Here is a 22055-nt window from a genome sequence, read left to right on the forward strand (position 1 = left end):
GTTCGAGTCCTCCCTCGGGTATGTGTGTGTGTGTTGTCCTTAGAGTAAATCAGTTTAAGTTAGATTAAGTAGTGGCTAGGGACCGATGATGGTTCAAATGGCTCTAAGCACTATGGGACTTACCATCTGAGGTCATCAGTCCCCAAGACTTAGAACCTAAGGACATCAAACACATCCATGCCTGAGGCAGGATTAGAACCTGCGACTGTAGCAGCAGCGCGGTTCCAGACTGAAGTGCCTAGAACCGCTCGGCCACAGCGGCCGGCAGGGACCGATGACCTCAGCAGTTTGGTCACATAAAACTTACCACAAATTTCCAAATTTCCAATGTCTAAATTTGTTCAGTGGTTGCATTATAAAGGCTGCGCTCAGAGTAGTCTTGATAAGATACAATTATCTAGACCAGATATGTCACTAACAGTGTTTAATGTTTTCTCGTGGGAAAGGCATATGTAGCAACTGGATTTTGCTGAGAGTGTGCTATGGCTTGTGAACTGACCTTTCCTTGAACCTGCTCCATGCACTCTTATGGAAACTTATTCTTCACCGTTAACATGATTTTCCTGATCTATGCCTGTAACCATGAGTCAATCTATAAAACTGGCACATCTTGTTATATTCTGAATCAGCGGTTACAGAAAATGGTGAACGGCATCAAAACCACTGGCAGTCTCATAAGGCAACCTATTACGTTTACATAAACCAATGGATGGCATATATACTGTAACAATGTTGAGGCAGACCTCACTTAATGGTAGCTGTTACTGTGCGTCCTGAGGTCTATCGCAGAAATGCTTCCCACCAGTTAATTTTTTCGAATGGCCCTGAGCACTATGGGACTTAACATTGGAGGTCATCAGTCCCCTAGAACTTAGAACTACTTAAACCTAACTAACCTGAGGACATCACACACACCCATGCCCGAGGCAGGATTCGAACCTGCGACCGTAGCGGTCGCGCGGTTCCAGACTGAAGCACAAAGACTTGATTGAGTTTTTAATGAAGACGGCGGCCGTCGCAGACATCTGTACGAACAGCATCAGGAGATTAATGCGTTTGTGTGTCAATTTTACGAGCTTCAAAGTAGAAGCGAATTACTTACTTAGAATTAGCTGTGTGCTTTTCCAGTTAATTCGTAAATTTGATCTACAGCCACTTGATTACTCTGCAATTCACAATTAAATTCCTGGCAGAAGGTTCATTGAACCACCTTCAAACTTTCCTCTACTGTTCCGGTCTCGAACAGCACGTAGGGAAAACGAACACTCAAATTTTTCCGTGCAAACTCAGATTTATCTGTTTTATTATGATGATCATTTATCCCTATGTAGATGGGCGCCAACAAAATATTTTCACACTTTGAGGAGAAAGTTGGTGACTGAAATTTCAATAGAAGATATTGCCTCAACGAAAAACGCATTTGATTTAATGATTGCCACCCCAATTCATGTAACATATCCGTGGCACTCGCTTCCCTATTTCGGGATAGTACAGAACGAGCTGCCGTTCTTTGAATTTTTTCGATGTCCTTTGTCATTCCAACCTGATGAGGATTCCACACCACAAGGCAGTACTCCAGAAGAGGGTGGGCAACCTTAGTGTAAGTAGTCTCTTTAGTAGACTTGTTGCATTTTCTAAGTGTTCTGTCAATAAAGCGCAGTCTATGGTTAGCTTTCCCCACAACATTATCTATATGATTGTTCCAATTTAAGTTTTTCGTAATTGTAATTCCTAAGTGCGGTATTTAGTTGAACTTTAATGACTTATCATATAAACGAAATTCAGCTGATTCCTTTTAGTACTCATTTGGATGACTTTACTCCTTTCGTTATTTAGATTCAATTGACAGTTTTCACAATATATAGATATATTATCTTAATCAGTTTGCTGTTCATTTTATCATCTGATGACTTTATGACTAGTAAATGACATCATAAGCTGCAAAAAATCTAAGAGGGCTGTTCAGATTGTCTCGGAAATCGTGTATGTAGATCAGGAACAGCAAAGGACCTATAACACATCCTTGGGGAGCGCCAGATATTACTTCTGTTTAAATCGAGGACATTATATCAGTTATTACGAACTGTGACATTTCTGACAGGAAATCCTGAACCCAGTCACACAACTGAGACGATCTAATTAGATGTCGCATGTGAGGATCGGTGTGAAAAGCCTTCTGGAAATCTACAACTATGGAATCAATTTGACATCCCCTGTCAATAGCACAAGGACGATATTTTCTGAATTCGTTTTGGGTATTTGTCAATAAATTGTTTTCTTCGAGCTAATTAATAGTGCTCGAACACAGTATATGTTCCAGAATCCTACTTAAAACTGATATCAGTGATATGGGTCTGTAATTCAGCTGATTACTCCTATTTCCTTTCTTGGGTGTTGGTGTGTCTTGTGCAACTTTTCATTCTTTGGGTATGGATCTTTCTATGAGAGATCTGTTGTGTAAGACTGCTAAGTATGTAGCTATTGTATCAGCATACTCTGAAATAAATGTGACTGGTATATAATTATAATCTGGTTCACCGAGGATAACATCTAAGTTACTCATATTGGTAGTTAATCTTGATTCGAATTCTGGAATGTTTACTTCATCATCTTTTGTGAAAGATTTTCGGAAAACCGTATTTAGTGTCCCTGCTTTAGTAGCACTATCATAAGTAACATCAGCATTGTTAACGCGCAATGAAGTTACAGATTGCATCTTGCCGCTGGCGTACTTTACATACGACCAGAATCTCTTTGGATTTTCTGCCTGATTTCGAGACAGAGTTTCGTTGTGGAAACTATTAAAAGCATCTCGCATCGAAGTTCGCGCTAAATTTCGAGCTTCTGTAAAACTTCGCCAATATTGAGGATTTTGCGTTCTTTTAAATTTGGCATGTCTTTTTCGTTGCTTCTCCAATAGTTATTTGACCAGTTCTGTACACCATGGGGAATCAGTACCATCTCTTATTAATTTACTTGGTTATATCTTCCAATTACCGTTGATACTGCTTCTTTGAATTCAAACCTCAACTGCTCTGCACTTACAAAGTCACACTGGAAGGAGTGGAGACTCTTTCTTAGGAAGACGCCAACGAATTTTTTCTGCTTTTTGAAATATATGTATTTTGGATTTGTTTTTGGTGGATTTATGTTATAGTATTCAATCTCGTTACAACAATCTTGTGGTCACTAATCCCTGTATCAGTCATGATGCTCCGAATTTGCTCAGGATTATTTGTTGCTAAGAGGCCAAGTATGTTTTCGCGATCATTTACACTTCGAGTGGGCTCCTGAACTAATTTTTCAAAATAATTTTCAGATAAGTCATTCGGTACGATTTCGGACGTTTTTGTAGGTCTCTCACCGACTTAAAACAACTTTATCAACATATCGAGGGTAGATTGAAGTCACCACCAACTATGAGTGGGTACCTATTTGCAATGAGACTCAATTTTTCTTTGAACTGTTCAGCAGCTCTATCATTTGGGCCGGGGGTGGATGGGGATGGGGGAGAGAGGGGGTGGTGTGTCTGTAAAAGGAACAAATTATTAATTTTTTCCCGTTGTCAAGTTCCATCTTTATGTGTTTCCGAGGCATAGTCTTCCATTTTAGTAACTGAACAGTGCAGGTTTGGGCTGTCTGTATCTACACTGTAATTTTTTTATTTGAACAGCCAGCAACGATCTGTAGAGAACCCTGTCAGTCGCCGACTCCAGTATGAGCAGCATCAGGAAGGTAGTTCATTTAGGTGTTCATTTTATGAACTTCTAAGTAGATGGGTCTTACTTATTTAGACAAGTCTGTGTTCTTCTGTAGTTCAATTGTAAATTTGTCATGTATTGTGTAGTGTAGTTTTCCAGCATCTGTAGTATGTATAGGGACTGTGAATGCTGTGTTCGGAAGCAAAATGAGTTGGTAATCCTTCGCTAACAAATCCAGATGGTGATGGCTCCGATCACACAGCTTCAGGCTGTTACCAATGAGCATCACTATGTGGGACCAGATGCGGGAATTCGAGGGACGTCCAGCACGTCCCACATGACTCTCCTATCGGTCTGCTACTGTGATTGGACTGGTTACCGTCCACACTGAGGTTGACTCCTCACCTGTGCTTGAGTAGGAGGTTGTTTCAAGCTGTGGTTGGCAGTAAAAGACTTTCCAGGGCACCAGTCGAAATGGCCTCCTTGTTCTGTCTGACGAACAGGCTTCAGTCAGTATCTGTGTCTGATAAAAGTCCTTAGCCAGCTGAAGTCGTCTGAAGTGTATTTGTGGAAGCCTCCCAGCGTGCAACGTCCGGCTATTCACAGAAGGTAGTATTATTGACAGCTGGAAGCTTAAATGCTAGGCACGTGATGGCACACTTTGGGATTTGGCTGCCAAGGAGTGGAAGAAGTCCAGTGTGCACTGTGTGGTGGGTACCATTGGGGGGGGGGGGGCATCCCACATGTTGAACAGGTTGAAACAGGTCTTTCTGGATGCCGTAGAGAGCACACGGTGCAATTAACAGCAGGTGATAAGTCATGTTGGTACTAATGATACGCGTCACTATGGATCGGAAGAAATTTCCTCTGGGATCCAGCGGATATTAGAAGTGTTAGTTGCAGCCAGTCTTGCTTAGGAGATGAAGATAAAATTTACCATCTGTAACATTGTTAACAGGAGCGATTACAGACCCAAGTGGTGGGTCTGAATCAGACGCTCAAACGGTTCTCTGACCGATTCCTTGACTTGATTCATATAGTGGAAAGGTGTCAGGGGTTCACTACACACGAAAGGCTGTTACATGGGGAGCAGAAGCAGTGTGGAGTAGACTGGGTGGTTTTTTAGGTTGTAAGGTATCCGGAAAAAAAATGTTCAAAAGTGTGTGAATTCCTAAGGGACCAAACTGCTGAGGTCATCGGTCCCTCGACGTACTCACTACTTAAACTAACTTATGCTAAGAACAAGACATACATCCATGCCCGGGGGAGGAGTCGAACCTCCGGCCGGAGGGGTCGCGCAGTTCGTGACATGGCGCCTTAAACCACGCGGCCACTCCGCGCGGCGGAAAGAAAAGAAACAGGTCTTTAGTCTCAAACGTGCAGATAAAACACAGGACGAGGGTAGACCTAGGAACCATTGGTATTATAGTTCTAAATTATCATAGTTGTGTTTGGAAAGAACCGGAGGTCCAAGAGCTTACAGAAAGCACTGAAGCTCAAATCGTTATAGGTAGGGGAGAGTGTAGTGTATCTAGGGACACATGATGTTTTTGGATCGTTACTTCAGTGTAGTGACTGAATTTAGAACCATATAAAATACTGTGCACCAGAGACCGCTGTATGAAGTTTCCGCCATTTTCCACAGCTTTCGCTTCTGTTAGAAATCAGGTTGTGTTTTGTGTAGCATTTGTAAATATTTCGCTTTGTGCTCGTTTAAGTGCTGTATCATGAGCAGAGTGTCCCTAGAAATATGATCAGTATTCAGGGATTTGACAGGAACGATCATTTGACCCAAAAAATGTGGACATAAGCGCAGTTCCGAATGGTTTCTGAGACAGAACACATGTAATGTACTCTGTTATTTATTTTCTGTGTTATTCAATTCATTGTCAGGTTTACAGAGTCGTGTATAACAAAATGGTTCATATGGCTCTGAGCACTATAGGACTTAACGTCTAAGATCATCAGTCCCCTAGAACTTAGAACTACTTAAACCTAACTAACCTAAGGACATCACACACATCCATGCCCGAGGCAGGATTCGAACCTGCGACCGTAGCGGTCGCGCCGTTCCAGACTGTAGCGCCTAGAACCGCTCGGCTACCCCGGCCGGCCGTGTATAACAGTTAGCAAACATTAAAACATCCGTTTTGAAAGTATCAATTGGAAAATGCGTATTTTTAACACTTCCACCTCTAAGCATTATCGTACAAGGCACATTAGTTGTTGTACAGTTCACAATAAATGTTTGAATACCCACCTTCAACTTCAATGCATTTGTGTACTCATGGAAGAACATGAGCTGTTGCTTGTCCAAGTACCTGTGCTTGTTCGCTAATGAGGCAGCAGCATCAGTGATGCGACCTAGCAGTTCATCTCGCTTATTCACCTTTCGTTTGAACACCTCAGACGTCATCCATCCCCACAACCAAAAATCTAATGGCGTAAGATCAGGCCAGTTAGTTGTACCACCCTGACCAACCCAGCTTTTAGGGTAGCTGCAGTTGAGACATCCCGTTACACGTACGGTGTAATGTCGACGGGCTCCGTCATGCTCGAAGTACATTTCAGCCCGCATGGCCAAAGGAACGTTCTGGAGGTGTTCAGCAAACGCATTTTCCAAAAAATGGAAGTAATTCTGTCCCGTCATTCGCTCTTCTAGAATGACTGGACCTATGACGTGTTGCCGATCACGCCGCACCAAACATTGATCGAAAAACGAACCGGGAAATTGGTTCCCGCCATAGCGTGTGGATTTTCCTGCTATCATCGATGATTATTACATGTGTTGTTGATTCTCTTCCGTGTACACCTGGTTTCATCAGTGAATAGTATTAACGGAAGCAAATAACGACTGCAATTTAAACAGTGATAAAATTCAAGTCGTGTGAATTTTACGCCAGTGTCAAGATTGTTGATACGCTGTTTATGAAACGGGTACAAGTTTCCTGCACTTAATGTTCGCCATACAAGAACGTTTTCGTTGGACATTGAGACGTGCAGGTAGTCACCTTGTGCTAGTCTTAGGACTACGCTGTACCATTTAAAAATGCGTTGCTCTTCGTGCACAGGTTGTTGAACCACATGCTCAGAAGAAAAATGGGAACTTGAGAGAACACCTGTTTCACTCAGTGTACTGAAAACACTGATAAACATTCTACGAACAGGAAAGTGCCGACATTACCATATCTGCATATTTTTCAATAGTGCAGATCTGTGGCATTTTAGCCATCGCGTGAACAAACACAGACAAGCGATGAAACTTCCTGGTAGATTAAAACTGTGTGCCGGACCGAGACTCGAACTCGGGACCTTTGTCTTTCGCAGGCAAGTGCTCTACTACTGAGCTACCCAAGCACGTCTCACGCCCCGTCCTCACAGCTTTACTTCTGCCAGTACCTCGTCTCCTACCTTCCAAACTTTACAGAAGCTCTCCTGCGACCCTTGCAAAAAAAGGCTCTGAGCACTATGGGACTTAACATCTGAGGTCATCAGTCCCCTAGAACTTAGAACTACTTAAACCTAACTAACCTAAGGACAACACACACATCCATGCCCGAGGCAGGATTCGAACCTGCCTAGAACCGCTCGGCCACTCTGGCCGGCGAACCTTGCAGAACTAGCACTTCTGAGAGAGAGGCTATTGCGGAGACATGGCTTAGCCACAGCCTGGGGGATGTTTCCACAATGAGAGCACTTGCCCGCGAAAGGCAAAGGTCCGAGTCTCAGTCCGGCACACAGTTTTAATCTGCCAGGAAGTTTCATATCAGCGCACACGCCGCTGCAGAGTGAAAATCTAATACTAAAGACAAGCGATGCGTCTCACCCGTAAAACATCATGGATAACTGTGCTTTCAAGGGGCTAGTTTAATGGCAGAAAGACATCACGAGCAAAGAGGTTGAAAGCAACGGGGTAGGTTGGGGTGGAATAAAACTTCAAAAAAATGGTTTGCGTAAGAGCCAAAAAACAAATGTACACTTAATGTGTTCTGTCTCGGAAATCACTCGGAATAGGGCATGTGCCCATCTGAAGCTTTTTGCTTCAAGTAAGCGTTCCTGCCAAATCCCTGAATACTGGCCACTCATCCTAGGACACCCTGTATTAGAGCGGCTTGGAATATTTGTCAATTCTTTAGTTACAGAATTTTATGATAAGTCAAATCTGCATCTACATCTACGTGATTACTCTGCTATTCACAACAAAGTGCCTGGCAGAGCGTTCAATGAACCACCTTCAAGCTGTCTCTCTACCGTTTCACTCTCGAACGGCATGCGGGAAAAACGAGCACTTAACTTTTTCTGTGCGAGCTCTGATTTCTCTTATTTTATCGCGATGACCATTTCTCCCTATGTAGGTGGGTGCCAACAGAATGTTTTCGCAATCGGAGGAGAAAACTGGTGACTGAAATTTCATGAGAAGATCCCGTCGCAACGAAAAACGCCTTTGTTTTAATGATGGCCACTCCAATTCACGTATCATGTCTGTCACACTATCTCCCCTATTTCGAGATAATACAAAACGAGCTGCCCTTCTTTGTGCCTTTTCGATGTCATTCGTCAGTCCCACCTGACGCGGATCCCACACCGCACAGCAATACTCCAGAATAGGCCGGACAAGCGTGGTGTAAGCAGTCTCTTTAGTAGACCTGTTGCACCTTCTAAGTGAATCACAGTCTTTGGTTTGCTCTACCCACAACATTGTCTATGTGATCGTTCAATTTACGTTATTTGTAATTGTAGTTTCTAAGTATTTAGCTGAATTTACAGCCTTCAGATTTGTGTGACTTACCGCGTAATCGCAATTTACCTGACTTCTTTTAGTACTCATGTGAATAGCTTCACACTTTTCTTTATTCAGGGTCAATTGCCACTTTTCGCACCATTCAGATATCTTATCAAGATCATTTTCCAAGTCGTTTTGATCATCTGATGACTTTACAAGACGGTAAATGACAGCATCGTCTGCAAACAATCTAAGACGGCTACTCAGATTGTCTCCTATGTCGTTAATATCGATCAGGAACAATAGAGGGCCTATAACACTTTCTTGAGGAACTTCTGTTTTACTCGATGACTTTCCGTCTATTACTACGAACTGTGACCTTTCTGACAGGAAATAACGAATCCAGTCGCACAACTGAGGCGATACTTCGTAAGCACGCAGTTTCGTTAGAAGGCGCTTGTGAGGAACGGTGTCGAAAGCCTCCTGGAAATCTAGAAATATGGAATCAATTTGACATGCCCTGTCGATAGCGCTTATTACTTCATGAGTATAAAGAGCTAGTTGTGTTTCACAAGAACGATATTTTCTGAATCCGTACTGACTATGTCAATAAATCGTTTTCTTCGAGGTACTTCATAATGTTCGAATACAGTATATGTTCCAAAACCCTACTGCAAATCGACGTTAGTGATATGGGCCTGTAACTCAGCGGATTACTCCTACTCCCCTTTTTCGGTATTGAGGTGACTTGAGCAATTGTCCAGTCCTTGGGAACTGATCTTTCTGTGAGCGAGCTGTTGCATATAATTGCTAAATATGGAGCAATTGTATCAGCATACTCTGAAAGGAACCTGACTGGTATACAATCTGGACCGGAGGCCTTGCCTTTATTAAGTGATTTAAGCTGCTTTGTTACAAAATCAAATGGCTCTGAGCACTATGAGACTCAACATCCTAGGTCATAAGTCCCCTAGAACTTAGAACTACTTAAACCTAACTAACCTAAGGACATCACACACACCCATGCCCGAGGCAGGATTCGAGCCTGCGACCGTAGCAGTGCCGTGGTTCCGGGTTTTGTTACACCGAGGATATCTACTTCTATCTTTCTCATCTTGGCAGTTGTTCTTGAGTGGAATTCAGGAAAACCGTGTTTAACAACTCTGCTTTAGTGGCACTGTCATCAGTGATTTCACCGTTGTTATCGCGCAGTGAAGGTATTGATTGCTTCTTGCCACTGGTGTGCTTTATGTATGACCAGAATCTCTTTGGGTTTTCTGCCAGATTTCGAGACAGAATTTCGTTGTGGAAATTATTAAAAGCATTTCGCAATGCAGTACGCGCTATATTTCGAACTTCTGTATGAATTTGCCAATCTGGGGGATTTTACGTCCTATAAATTTGGCATGCTTTTTTCGTTGCTTCTGCAACAGCGATCTGACCCGTTTTGTGTACCATGGGGGATCAGTACCATCACTTATCAATTTATGTGGTATATATCTCTCAATTGCTGTCGATACTATATCTTCGAAAACATTCCACAACTTTTCTACACTTACATGATCAGATCGGAAGGAGTGAAGACTGCCTCTTAAAAAGGCGTTAAAAGCATTTTTATCAGCATTTTTTTAAATAGATATACTTTGCGTTTCTTTTTGATGGTTGTACGTGTTAGGGTATTCAGCCTAGCAGCAACTGCCTTGTGGTCGCTAATCCATGTATTCGTCACAATACTCAGTATTTGTCCAGGAATATTTGTTACTAAAAGGTCAAGTATGCTTTCGCAACCATTTGTGCTTCGAGTGGGCTCATGAACTAATTGTTCAAAATAATTTTCTGAGAAAGCATTCGCCGGCCGAAGTGGCCGCGCGGTTCTGGCGCTGCAGTCTGGAACCGCGAGACCGCTACGGTCGCAGGTTCGAATCCTGCCTTGGGCATGGATGTGTGTGATGTCCTTAGGTTAGTTAGGTTTAACTAGTTCTAAGTTCTAGGGGACTAATGACCTCAGCAGTTGAGTCCCATAGTGCTCAGAGCCATTTGAACCATCTAGGCGACTGATGACCTCAGAAGTTAAGTCACATAGTGCTCAGAGCCATTTGAACCATTTTGAGAAAGCATTCAGTACAATTTCGGATGACGTTTTATGCCTGCCGCTGGCTTTAAACGTATAATTTTTTCAGCATATCGAGGGTAGATTGAAGTCACAACCGACTATAACTGTATGAGCGGGGTACTTATTTGAAATGAGACACAAGTTTTCTTTGAACTGTTCAGCAACTATATCTTCTGAGTTGGGGGGTCGGTAAAACGATCCAATTAATAGTTTAGTCAGATTGTCAGGTGTAACCTCTACCCATACTATTGTATATTGTTATGAATATTTATGTAACATGTGGAAAGTTAAGTCATACTGCGTCATTTGGACACCATCTTGTACCTGGAAACGGAACAAGGTCTTTTACGATAAAACATGTGACACCTGCAAATGAACTGAGTTTCTTTAATGTATTAACGATTTTCCCTATCTTGAAAGTGGAAATGAGTGTTAGTTTCCAGTAACTTCTATCTAAAAATAATGGGTATAACTTGTAACTCGTTTCTGATTATACTTCTGCTTCATTTGATTTCACTCAATGTGTAGTAGAGTAATAGTGTAACAGATAGGCGATTAAATACAATAGGGACAAGATTTTCTCCATTGCAACGCTTTTAAATGTCAAACGAATATTCGCTTCTAGGTACATGAAGACGGTGTGCCATGGAACATGTTCTCATGTGTCGAAAAACCCTGATTTTCCAGCATAATTTTTGTAATTGCAGGAAAAAAACTTTAGCACGTAAAATGTTCATGCAATCATTTAAAAATGGAATATGAAAATACATTAAACTTGTATTACAGGCCTAGTTAGAGGCGAAAATCTGAAAAGTGTACCAGCGTATAACACACTCTCACCTATTCAAAGCTGGTTAATCGGGAGATAAGTTCAGCCGAAATTTTTACCACTGACCTAATTGTGTTCAGAAATGATAGATTAAATTCAGTTGGTGGTGGCGCGCTTGTTGCCGTTAGAATTAGTTTATCTTGTAGTGACATTGAAATAGACAGATACGGTGCGTTACTATGGGTATAGATTATGCTTGGCTACTGGAATAAATGTATGGCTGATTCATTTTGCCCTCCTCCCGACTCAAAGAGAATTTGAGCCGTTCAAATAGGTACCCCACTCGTGCAACTAATTACGCTTGCTGGTGACTTCAGTCCACTCACGATATCTTGGCGATACATGTTTAAATTCGATGGCAGGCATGAAATGTCGCCCGAATATGTACTAAATGCTTTCTCAAAAGTTATTTTGGCAATTATTTCAGGGACCCACTCGAAGTGTAATTTGTTGCGATATCACATTTGACCTCTTAGCATCAAAGAATTCCAAGCAAATAGGGAACATCATAAAGGATAAAGGGAGAAGTCACTACTAGGTCGTTGTAACACTATCAAAAATAAACGCAAAATATAAAAATTAAAAGAAAAACAGATGAAAATTCTCTTGATGCCTTTCTAAGAGACGGTCTCCATTCCTTCCGAACTAACCATGTAAGAGTAGACCAAATGTGTCTTAAATTCAGAGGAACAGTATTGAGAAATTTATGCTAAATAAAGTAATAAGAGACGGTACAGATCTCCCATGGTACGCAAAACAGATCAGGATACGACTGCAGAAGCAACAATACAGGGTGTATCTTAATTGATGGTATAAATTCATACGGTTATAAAAACACGATACTAGAAGCAAAAAAGTCTCAGTAAACATGGTCTCTAAAATGCATAGCTTATGAGGTACGAGCATTTCTTAATTTTCGATACTGTGGAACAAATCTCTTCTATAGTAAACTCTTTGCTTTCCATATTTTGAGAGGCGGTAGTACGGACCAAAACAAGAAGAAAGTCCGGAAAACACGGGGTTCAACCTTAAGACCCATGAGCATTTGTTCAATAGAAGAGATGAGCTTCACAGTAGCAAAGATGTAGAAGTGATCATAGCCCTTAAAGTATGCACTTTAGCTCCCATGTTCACTGAGCATTTTTGTCTTGTTTTGGACTATACCACCACCTCTCAAAATATGAAAAGCGGAGAGCTTGCAGTAGAAGGGATTTGTTTCACAGTATCGAAGATGAAGCTCTTAAGCCATCGTTTTAGATCTCATGTTCGCTGAGACTTTTTTTCTTCTACTATCATGAACTTTCAACTGTATGCGTTTACGCTATTAATTATGACGTACCTTGTATAAGAACGACAGATTTAAACGAACATAAAATGTCCAAGACGAGCAATGTTTTACAGAAGATCGAAATTTAGCGTGGACTATAATACGAAAAATTGTCTCGAAATCTGACAGAAATTCCAAAGAGATGCTGGTCGTATGTTTCATGCACTAGCAGCAAGACACAATATTTTCACTGTGCGACAGCAATGACAATGTTACCGATCACAGTGCCACTAAAGTGGAGTTACTATATCACGATTTTCCGAAATTCCTTCACCAAAGAAGACCAATGAAGAGCAATGTTTTACAGAAGATAGAAATTTAGCGTGGACTATAATACGAAAAATTGACTCGAAATCTGACAGAAATTCCAAAGAGATGCTGGTCGTATGTAACATGCACTAGCAGCAAGACACAGTACTTTCACTGTGCGACAGCAATGACAATGTTACCGATCACAGTGCCACAAAAGTGGAGTTACTATACCACGATTTTCCGAAATTCCTTCACCAAAGAAGACGAACTACATATTCTACAGTTCGAGACAAGAACAGTTACTAGTATGAGTAACTTAGAAGCAGATACCTTAGATCTAGCGGAGCAACTTAAATCACTTAATAAAGGCAAGTCTTTCGGCTTAGAGAGGATATTATTTTGGTTCATTCTGGAGTATTCTAACATAATAGTTACGTATTTAGTAAACATATACAACCGTTCACTCGACAGAAGATCAATACCCTAGGACTGGGAAGTTGCACAGGTAACACTAATGCACAAGAAAGGCATTAAAAATAATCCATTGATATACGGACCCATATCACTGTTATCCATTTTCAGTAGGATTGTGGAACATATACTGTATTCGTGCATTATTAATTATCTCGAAGAAAACTGTATTGACACTGTCAGTACGGGTCAGAAAACGTCATTCTTGTGAAAGACAACTGGCTCGTGAAACACAGCTGGCTCTTTATTTGCACGGGGTAATGAGTGCTATCGATAGAGAATCTCAAAATGATTACATATTTCTGGATTTCCAGAAACCTTTTGACACTGTTCCTCACAATCGGCTTCTAATCAAATTGCACATCTATGGAGTGTCGTCTCAGTTGTGTGATAAGATTCGTGGTTACCCGTCGGGAAGGTCACAGTTCGTGGTAACTGACGGACAGTAATCGAGTAAAACACAGTGATATCTGGCGCTCTGCTGATCCTAATTTATATAACCGATTTAGCAGACAACCTGAGGAGCCCTCTTAGATTGATTTCAGACGATGCTGTCATTTACCGTCTAGTAAAGTCATCAGAAGATTGAAAGCAATTGCAAAATGCTTCAGACAAGATATCTGTCTGGTGCGGAAAGTGACAATTCACTGTAAACAATAAAAAGTGTGACGTCATCCACATGAGTACTAAAAGGGATCCGTTAAATTTCTATTACACGATAAAGAAACAAAATTTCGATTAATAAAAACTTTAATTGTAACATTTTGTGGAGAGGGAGAACCAAAAACTGCATTTTATTGGCAGGCATTGAAACAAACCTACTGACGAGATGCCTACACTTCGCTCCCTGTTTGTCCTGAGTATTGTTGCGTAGTCTGGGACTCGTGCCATATAGGACTGACGGAGGACATTGAAAAAGTTCAAAGAAGTTTGGCTCATTTTCTATTAGCATAAAGAAAGGGAATCGTGTCAGGTGGAAATCATTAAAACAAACATGTTTTTCGTTGCGCCGGGGTCTTTCCAGAAAATCTGAATCACAAACATTCTCCGGGTGCAAAACGTTTTTGTTGATTCCCACCTGCATAGGGATAAACGACAATCATAATAAAGTAACAGAAACCAGAGCTCGCACAGCAAGATTTAAGTGATCGTTTTATCCTCGTGCTATTCGAGAGTGAAACGATAGAGAAATAGTCTGAAATAATTATGAAAAATCCGCCTCGATTGCACAAACTACCTGGTGTTTACCTAGGTTTCAGAGTGCAGAACAACTATAAAACAGCTTGCTTAAATAGACATAGTCAAAGGCTAAAATCAGCACCTACAGCGGCATGACCCCATTAATATATATATATATATATATATATATATATATATATATATATATATCAGCAGCTACAGCGGCAAGATCCCATTAATATATTGGGGTCTTGCCGCTGTAGGTGCCGATTTTAGCCTTTGACTATGCCTATTTAGGCAAGCTGTTTTATATTTGTTCTGAAGAAGGCGTGGTTACCCACGCTGAAACCTAGGTAAACACCAGGTAGTTTGTGCAATCGAGGCGGATTTTTCATAATTATTTCGATACCTACGATTGCTGACACGCTGCAATGCTGAAAGTTCTTAAACAGTCTGAAATGATTGAATGAACCCTCTGCCAAGTACTTTAATGTGAATTGTAGAGTAATCATGTAGATGTAAATGGCATAGTATAATCACTAGCTGACATGGGTTAAATTACTCCCATGTGACATAATGTATCCAGGTCCTCTTTCAGGAAGTCCCTGGATGAAACATGTATTTGGTGCACTAAAAGAAAAGAAACTGAGTATGACCATTGACCTAAGTGTAATATCAGCTTTAAATTGGGAAATAAATTTGAGACACAGTGCGAATAATGAGTCGAACTCCTGATATATTGCATAAATATTATTAGGAGATCTGTGGGCGATATTAAGTTAAGTATTCTATATGTGAAACCTAGAGATTACGAAAGCGTAGGGGCCAAAATAATTGTCACGCCTCTAAGGATAGTTATTATAACTGTTCTTGTGCAAGACGCCTTTTTATATCAAGCAGTACCTTCAAACTAGCCTCCGGTTGGCTTTTTTCAATTACTATCACCAATCACCTTTGTGGCAGTCGTCACACAAAACTTGCATAAAGTGACTCTCTGGCCACTTATGAGGAATGTGAGGAGTGAAACTATTTGAACAAGACGGAAGTTTGAATAAGGTGTAAGATTCAAATGACAACCGAGCTTTTCGCGGATGCATGATATTAACATTACACGAAGGTGTTCATCATTTGCTAACTGTTGTGATTGTGACCATAGTTTTCTACATCTTTGAGATTGCTGAAAAGAGTCGGGAAAGGGAATGGAGGTGTGATGCTGTGACATACTCGGTACGTCGGCGTTTTCCTTATTCCCTTGTAATGTACTCGTGGCCCGTGCTGCCCCAAAACTCTGAATTATTAACATTAGGTCACCTAGTGACCTAGTAGATAGTGTCGGAAGTTCCATGCGGCTTTTCGCGGATGATGCTGTAGTATACAGAGAAGTTGCAGCATTAGAAAATTGCAGCGAAATGCAGGAAGATCTGCAGCGGATAGGCACTTGGTGCAGGGAGTGGCAACTGACCCTTAACATAGACAAATGTAATGTATTGCGAATCCATAGAAAGAAGGATCCTTTATTGTATGATTATACTGTATGATAGCGGAACAAACACTGGTTGCAGTTACTTCTGTAAAATATCTGGGAGTATGCGTGCGGAACAATTTGAAGTGGAATGATCATATAAAATTAATTGTTGGTAAGGCAGGTACCAGGTTGAGATTCATTGGGAGAGTCCTTAGAAAATGTAGTCCATCAACAAAGGAGGTGGCTTACAAAACACTCGTTCTACCTATACTTGAGTATTGCACATCAGTGTGGGATCCGTACCAGGTCGGGTTGACAGAGGAGATAGTGAAGATCCAAAGAAGAGCGGCGCGTTTCGTCACAGGGTTATTTGGTAAGCGTGATATCGTTACGGAGATGTTTAGCAAACTCAAGTGGCAGACTCTGCAAGAGAGGCGCTCTGCATCGCGGTGTAGCTTGCTGTCCAGGTTTCGAGAGGGTGTGTTTCTGGACGAGGTATCGAATATATTGCTTCCCCCTACTTATACCTCCCGAGGAGATCACGAATGTAAAATTAGAGAGATTCGAGCGCGCACGGAGGCTTTCCGGCAGTCGTTCTTCCCGCGAAGCATACGCGACTGGAACAGGAAAGGGAGGTAATGACAGTGGCACGTTAAGTGCCCTCCGCCACACACCGTTGGGTGACTTGCGGAGTATAAATGTAGATGTAGATGTAGAGAAACATCGAAAAGCCATAACGCTTCTTGCCAAACTTCCTTGTTGTGCGCTTGACATAGTACAACGTTCTGGATTAAATATCATAATCTTGACACTTACGACACACAACAATACACTTTCTCCTCAGTCCGCAGAGATCTGCAATCCGAGAATCGTAAGACGAATCATGAAGATTTTTTATGCTGGTCGAGAGGGGCAAGATAAAAGACTTAACAGGTCTTCTTATTGCGGACTTCCCTGGAACTTTTTGCTTGGCGTATGAGTAGCTTCATACGCAAATTTGCGTCGCGCTGATGACTATCAGGGCGTCAGTTACAGGTGGGAATGTCTCGCTGCCTGTGCACAGGCCACCAGCCTCTGCCTTGCACTCCAGGCAGAAGCAGAACGTAGTGTGGGAGCGTTTCCGAGCATCTTGCTGTAGCTTCTTCGAAGGTGTCATCGCTCTGTTTTAAAACAGTAAGTTCAGAAACAGTTCTCAATTGAATGACGGGATCTGTAACAACTTTCCCTTTAATAATACCGCTGACTTTTGCTGTTGTACAAGGTATTAGGAGTATAAGTGCGGGTACTGTGATCATTGGTACTGGAATATGTGCCCACTTCAGTATGTTAGTTGTTACTTCTATGCGCCTAACTGTCTTTCCGTAGACACGTCACCTAATTAAATACCTGATGTTTTTGGCATGGTCGCAACTGCACTACTAAGTGGACTACACATGGCAGTACACACTAATCGTTTTGCGTCCGTGGATCTACACTTCAACGCTTGTCCTGCTGCCCAGGTCAAAATAAGCATTGCTCTTGGCACATATACTTTGAGCACTAACCAACCCAAAGACATACTACTCCTAATAGGTGTAATTATTAGTCTGCAAATGAAGTAAATACTGATGTAATGTTACAAAACTATCATCAGTCATCAATAAAAATATTTGCACCTTCACCTGTACCGGCCGGCCGGTGTGGCTGAGGGGTTCTAGGCGCTACAATTTGGAACCGCGCGACCGCTACGGTCGCAGGTTCGAATCCTGCCTCGGGCATGGATGTGTGTGATGTCCTTAGGTTAGTTAGGTTTAAGTAGTTCTAAGTTCTAGGGGACTGATGACCTCAGCAGTTAAGTCCCATAGTGCTCAGAGCCATTTGAACCATCCGTAACATATTGTATACTGGTGGCCCCTCTGTGGTTTACAGCGTATGAATTTTGGTCTATCACCTAATAGGAAACGTGCTTGAAATACAAACGACTTGAGTGTTACAAGGTGATAGACTGACACTGTCAGCAGAGCTGACACCGTGTGAAGACAATAAATTACTCCATGGTGATGTGTACATCACCCAAATGGCTCTAAACAGATACTTTTCTTAACGAGTAAACATAATGACGAATGTCAGAACAATTAATTGCCACCTCTGATCATTAAATAAGATGATTTTGTTCATTGTGTAGCAGAATTTTACGCCCTCGTATCAGAATGTGCGTTATTTGATAATGTGTCACATATTTTTACAATATACACTCATGCTCATAAATTAAGGATAATGCTGATACATGATGAAACAACGCTCTGGTGGGCGGTTTGCGGGTTTAAATCACCTCAGGGTATGACCATGCGGTGTATTTTACCTGCGGTCGTCGTACGGTGGTGCTGGCAGCAGTCCACATACGCAGAGATGTGTTGGTGCATGTCAGAGTACGGTGCAGCGAGTAAGTGTGCCAACTCTTTCAGACGTACTAATGGTGACTGTGTGTTTAAAATGGCTCAAAGGACACATATCGATGTTATGAGGGGTATAATACTAGGGTGACTGGAGGCTGGTCAAACACAGAAGGTCGTAGCGTGGGCCCTCCGTGTGCCACAAAGTGTGATCTCAAGATTATGGCAACGATTACAGCAGACAGGCAACATGTCCAGGCACTACAGTACGGGACATCCAAGAAGATCGATATCTCACCATCAGTGCCCGCAGATGGCCACGGAGTACTGCAGGTAGACTTTCTCGGGACCTTAAAGCAGCCACTGTAACAGTTTTGTCCAGACACACAGTCTACAGACGACTGAAGAGACATGAGTTATTCGCCCGGAGACCTGCAAGGTGCATTCCACTGACCCCTGGTCACAGGAGAGCCCGCAAAGTCTGGTGTCAAGAACACAGTACATGGGCATTGGAACAGTGGTCCCAGGTTATGTTCACGGACGAGTTCAGGTATAGTCTGAACAGTGATTCTCGCCGGGTTTTCATCAGGTGTGAACCAGGAACCACATACCAACCCCTTAATGTCCTTGAAAGGGACCTGTATGGAGGTCGTGGTTTGATGGTGTGGGGTGGGATTATGATTGGTGCACTACACCCCTGCACGTCTTTGACAGATGAACCATAACAGGTCAGGTGTATCGGGACGTCATCTTGCACCAGTATGTCCGCCTTTTCAGGGGTGCAGTGAGTCCCAACTTCCTCCTGACGGATGATAACGCACGGCCCCACCGAGCTGCCATCGTGGACAAGTACCTTGAAACAGAAGATATCAGGCGAATGGAGTGGCCCGCTTGCTCTCCAGACCTAAACCCCATCGAACACGTCTGGGATTCTCTCGGTTGACGTATCGCTGCACGTCTTCAACCCACTACGACACTTCAGGACTCCGAAAGGCACTGGTGCAAGAATGGGAGGCTATACCCCAGAAGCTGCTCGATCACCTGCTCCAGAGTATACCAACCCGTTGTGCGGCCTGTGTACGTGTGTATGGTGATCGTATCCCATACCGATGTCGACGTACGTGCGCAGGAAACAGTGGCGTTTTGTAGCACATGTGTTTCGGGACGGTTTGTTCAACTTATCACCAATACCGTGAACTTACAGATCTGTGTCGTGTGTGTTCCCTATATGCCTATGCTATTAGCACCAGTTATGTGTATTGCCATGTTGTGTGGCACCACATTCTGCAATTATCCTTAATTTTTTAGCAAGAGTGTAAATAGAAAATCACAACCACAAGTCAGTGGGATAGAAATTTCGCTAAACCATGAACGATCAACGATAGTGCCCCAGGGGAACCAGTGTAGAATGATCAAAACTTTTGATGGAGGAAGCCATTCAGGTTAGTAGTATGATAGCGTTACCAGCAGTCTACTTGTGTTCACTAGAACCGAAAGCAGGTAACAACAGTTTTCAACCTGTTGGATTGGAAACATACGTTTTTACAGAATTTAGCTACCGCCATAATTTAATTCAAAACAGACCGGCTCTGATGGCAGTGCTAATCGAGATGCTACAGACACAGAACTGCAGCTAGTCTGCGCACCAATTCATTCTGCTGCTGTCAGCACGACGCACAGTTTGGTCCGCAGTATGCGTCTGTGACTGCCTTGATAGGCTGGAATAGCTTGGCGAGGTTCGAGAAGCAGTCCTGTCGATGTTTCAACAGCTCTTAATTGATTTTTAGTGTGAAGAACTACGCACAGTAATAGAGTCTGGGCGTACGAAGATGTACATTATGTTAATGGCGAGCACAACATTAGTCCACCTTTGGCACGGATAACAGCGTCGACGCGTCGTGGTATGGAAACAATGAGTCCCTGGTAGGTCGCAAGTGGAGAGCTGGTACCACATCTGTACACACACGTCACCTACTTCCCGTAAATTCCGGGGAGGTAGGTGATGAGCTCTGACGTCACGTTCAATCACATCCCAGACGTATTCGATTGGGTTCGGATCCATCGAGTTGGGGGTCCAGTACTTCAATTGGAACTCCTCACTGTGATCCTGGAACCACTAAATCATACTCCTAGCCTTGTGACGTGGCGTAGTATCTTGCTGAAAAATGAGACTGTCGTCGGGAAACACGATCGTCATGAAGGAGTGTACGTGGTCTGCAACCAGTGTACGATACTCCTTGACCGTCAGGGTGCCTTTAACGAGCTCCACTGGACCCATGGATGCCCTGGTGAACGTTACCCAGAGCATAATGGAACCGCCGCCAGCTTGTCTCCGTCCCACAGTACAATTGTCAAGGAGCTGATCCCCTGGAAGACGACGGATTCGAGCCCTCTCATAGGAATGATGAAGAAGGTATCGGGATTCATTAGACCATGCAACACTGTGCCACCGTGTCAACGTCCAGTGCCGATGGTCGTGTGCTCATTTCAGCCGTAGTTACCGATGTCGTGGTGTAAACATTGGCACATGCATATGCGTCGTCAGCTGCGGAGGCCAATCGTTATGAGTGTTCGGTGCACTGTATGTTCAGACACACCCGTACTCTGGCCACCATTAAGGTCTCATGTTAGTTCCGTCACAGTTCGCCGCCTGTCCTGTTTTACCAGTCTGCCCAGCCTACGACGTCCGACACTTATAATGAGAGGTTGCTGCTCAACCCCACGACGCCTGCACGTGGTTTCAGCTCGGTTTCGCCGCGTGTTGAAGATACTCACCGCAGCACTCCTCGAACAACCGACAAGTCGTGCAGTTTCTGAAATACATGTGCTGAGCATCTGGACCATCACAATCTGCCCTCGGTCAGACTCAGTTCGCTCGCCTCCCCATTCTACACACGGACAGTACGCTCACTGACATTACATGCACTGTGCTTGTGTCTGACTAGCAGTCATTCCTTGCCAGGTGACGCTGCTATCGCATGGACGGGTTTATATTGATAGTAGGTCGGTGGTCATAATGTTCTGGCTGACCAGAGTATGTGTGTCTAATTATATGTATTACATATGTTTGTGGTTAGGAGGGGTTGGGAGGGGGGGGGGGAGGAGAGAGTATGAAAAAGCAATTGCTATACAAACTGTTCGTGATTGGTGTTGGTAAAGAGGAGCTGAGTTCCTACCTCATTGTCAGGCCGTTGGTCCCATACCACGATCACAAATAACAGCAAAGGCAGACCAGCTAATAGACTCAATGTTGAAAAACATTGATAACTTCGACAAATACATACGTGAAATTATATATATATATATATATATATATATATATATATATATATATTGCAAGCAGTTATAATGGTGTGCTTTTCAAAGAGACATCGTAATATGCTGGGTATCGAATAGGGTTAAATATTGACAATTTGTGCAAAACATAGGGTTCGCGAAAGCTGATAAAAAGTACCGTTATTGATGGTTCTGTTACGTAAGGATGAAAGGAATGACCCACCGGCAAAGTGTGGAATTCATAAAACGGCGGAAGTAATGAATGTCTGTAAAATATTAGAAAATAGCTCTTGTAGAGGCCCAAACTCGTGAGGCTAACTGAACACATAATCAGTATTTTAATGAAT

Source organism: Schistocerca piceifrons, chromosome X (assembly GCF_021461385.2).
Source record: "Schistocerca piceifrons isolate TAMUIC-IGC-003096 chromosome X, iqSchPice1.1, whole genome shotgun sequence".
NCBI lineage: Eukaryota > Metazoa > Arthropoda > Insecta > Orthoptera > Acrididae > Schistocerca > Schistocerca piceifrons.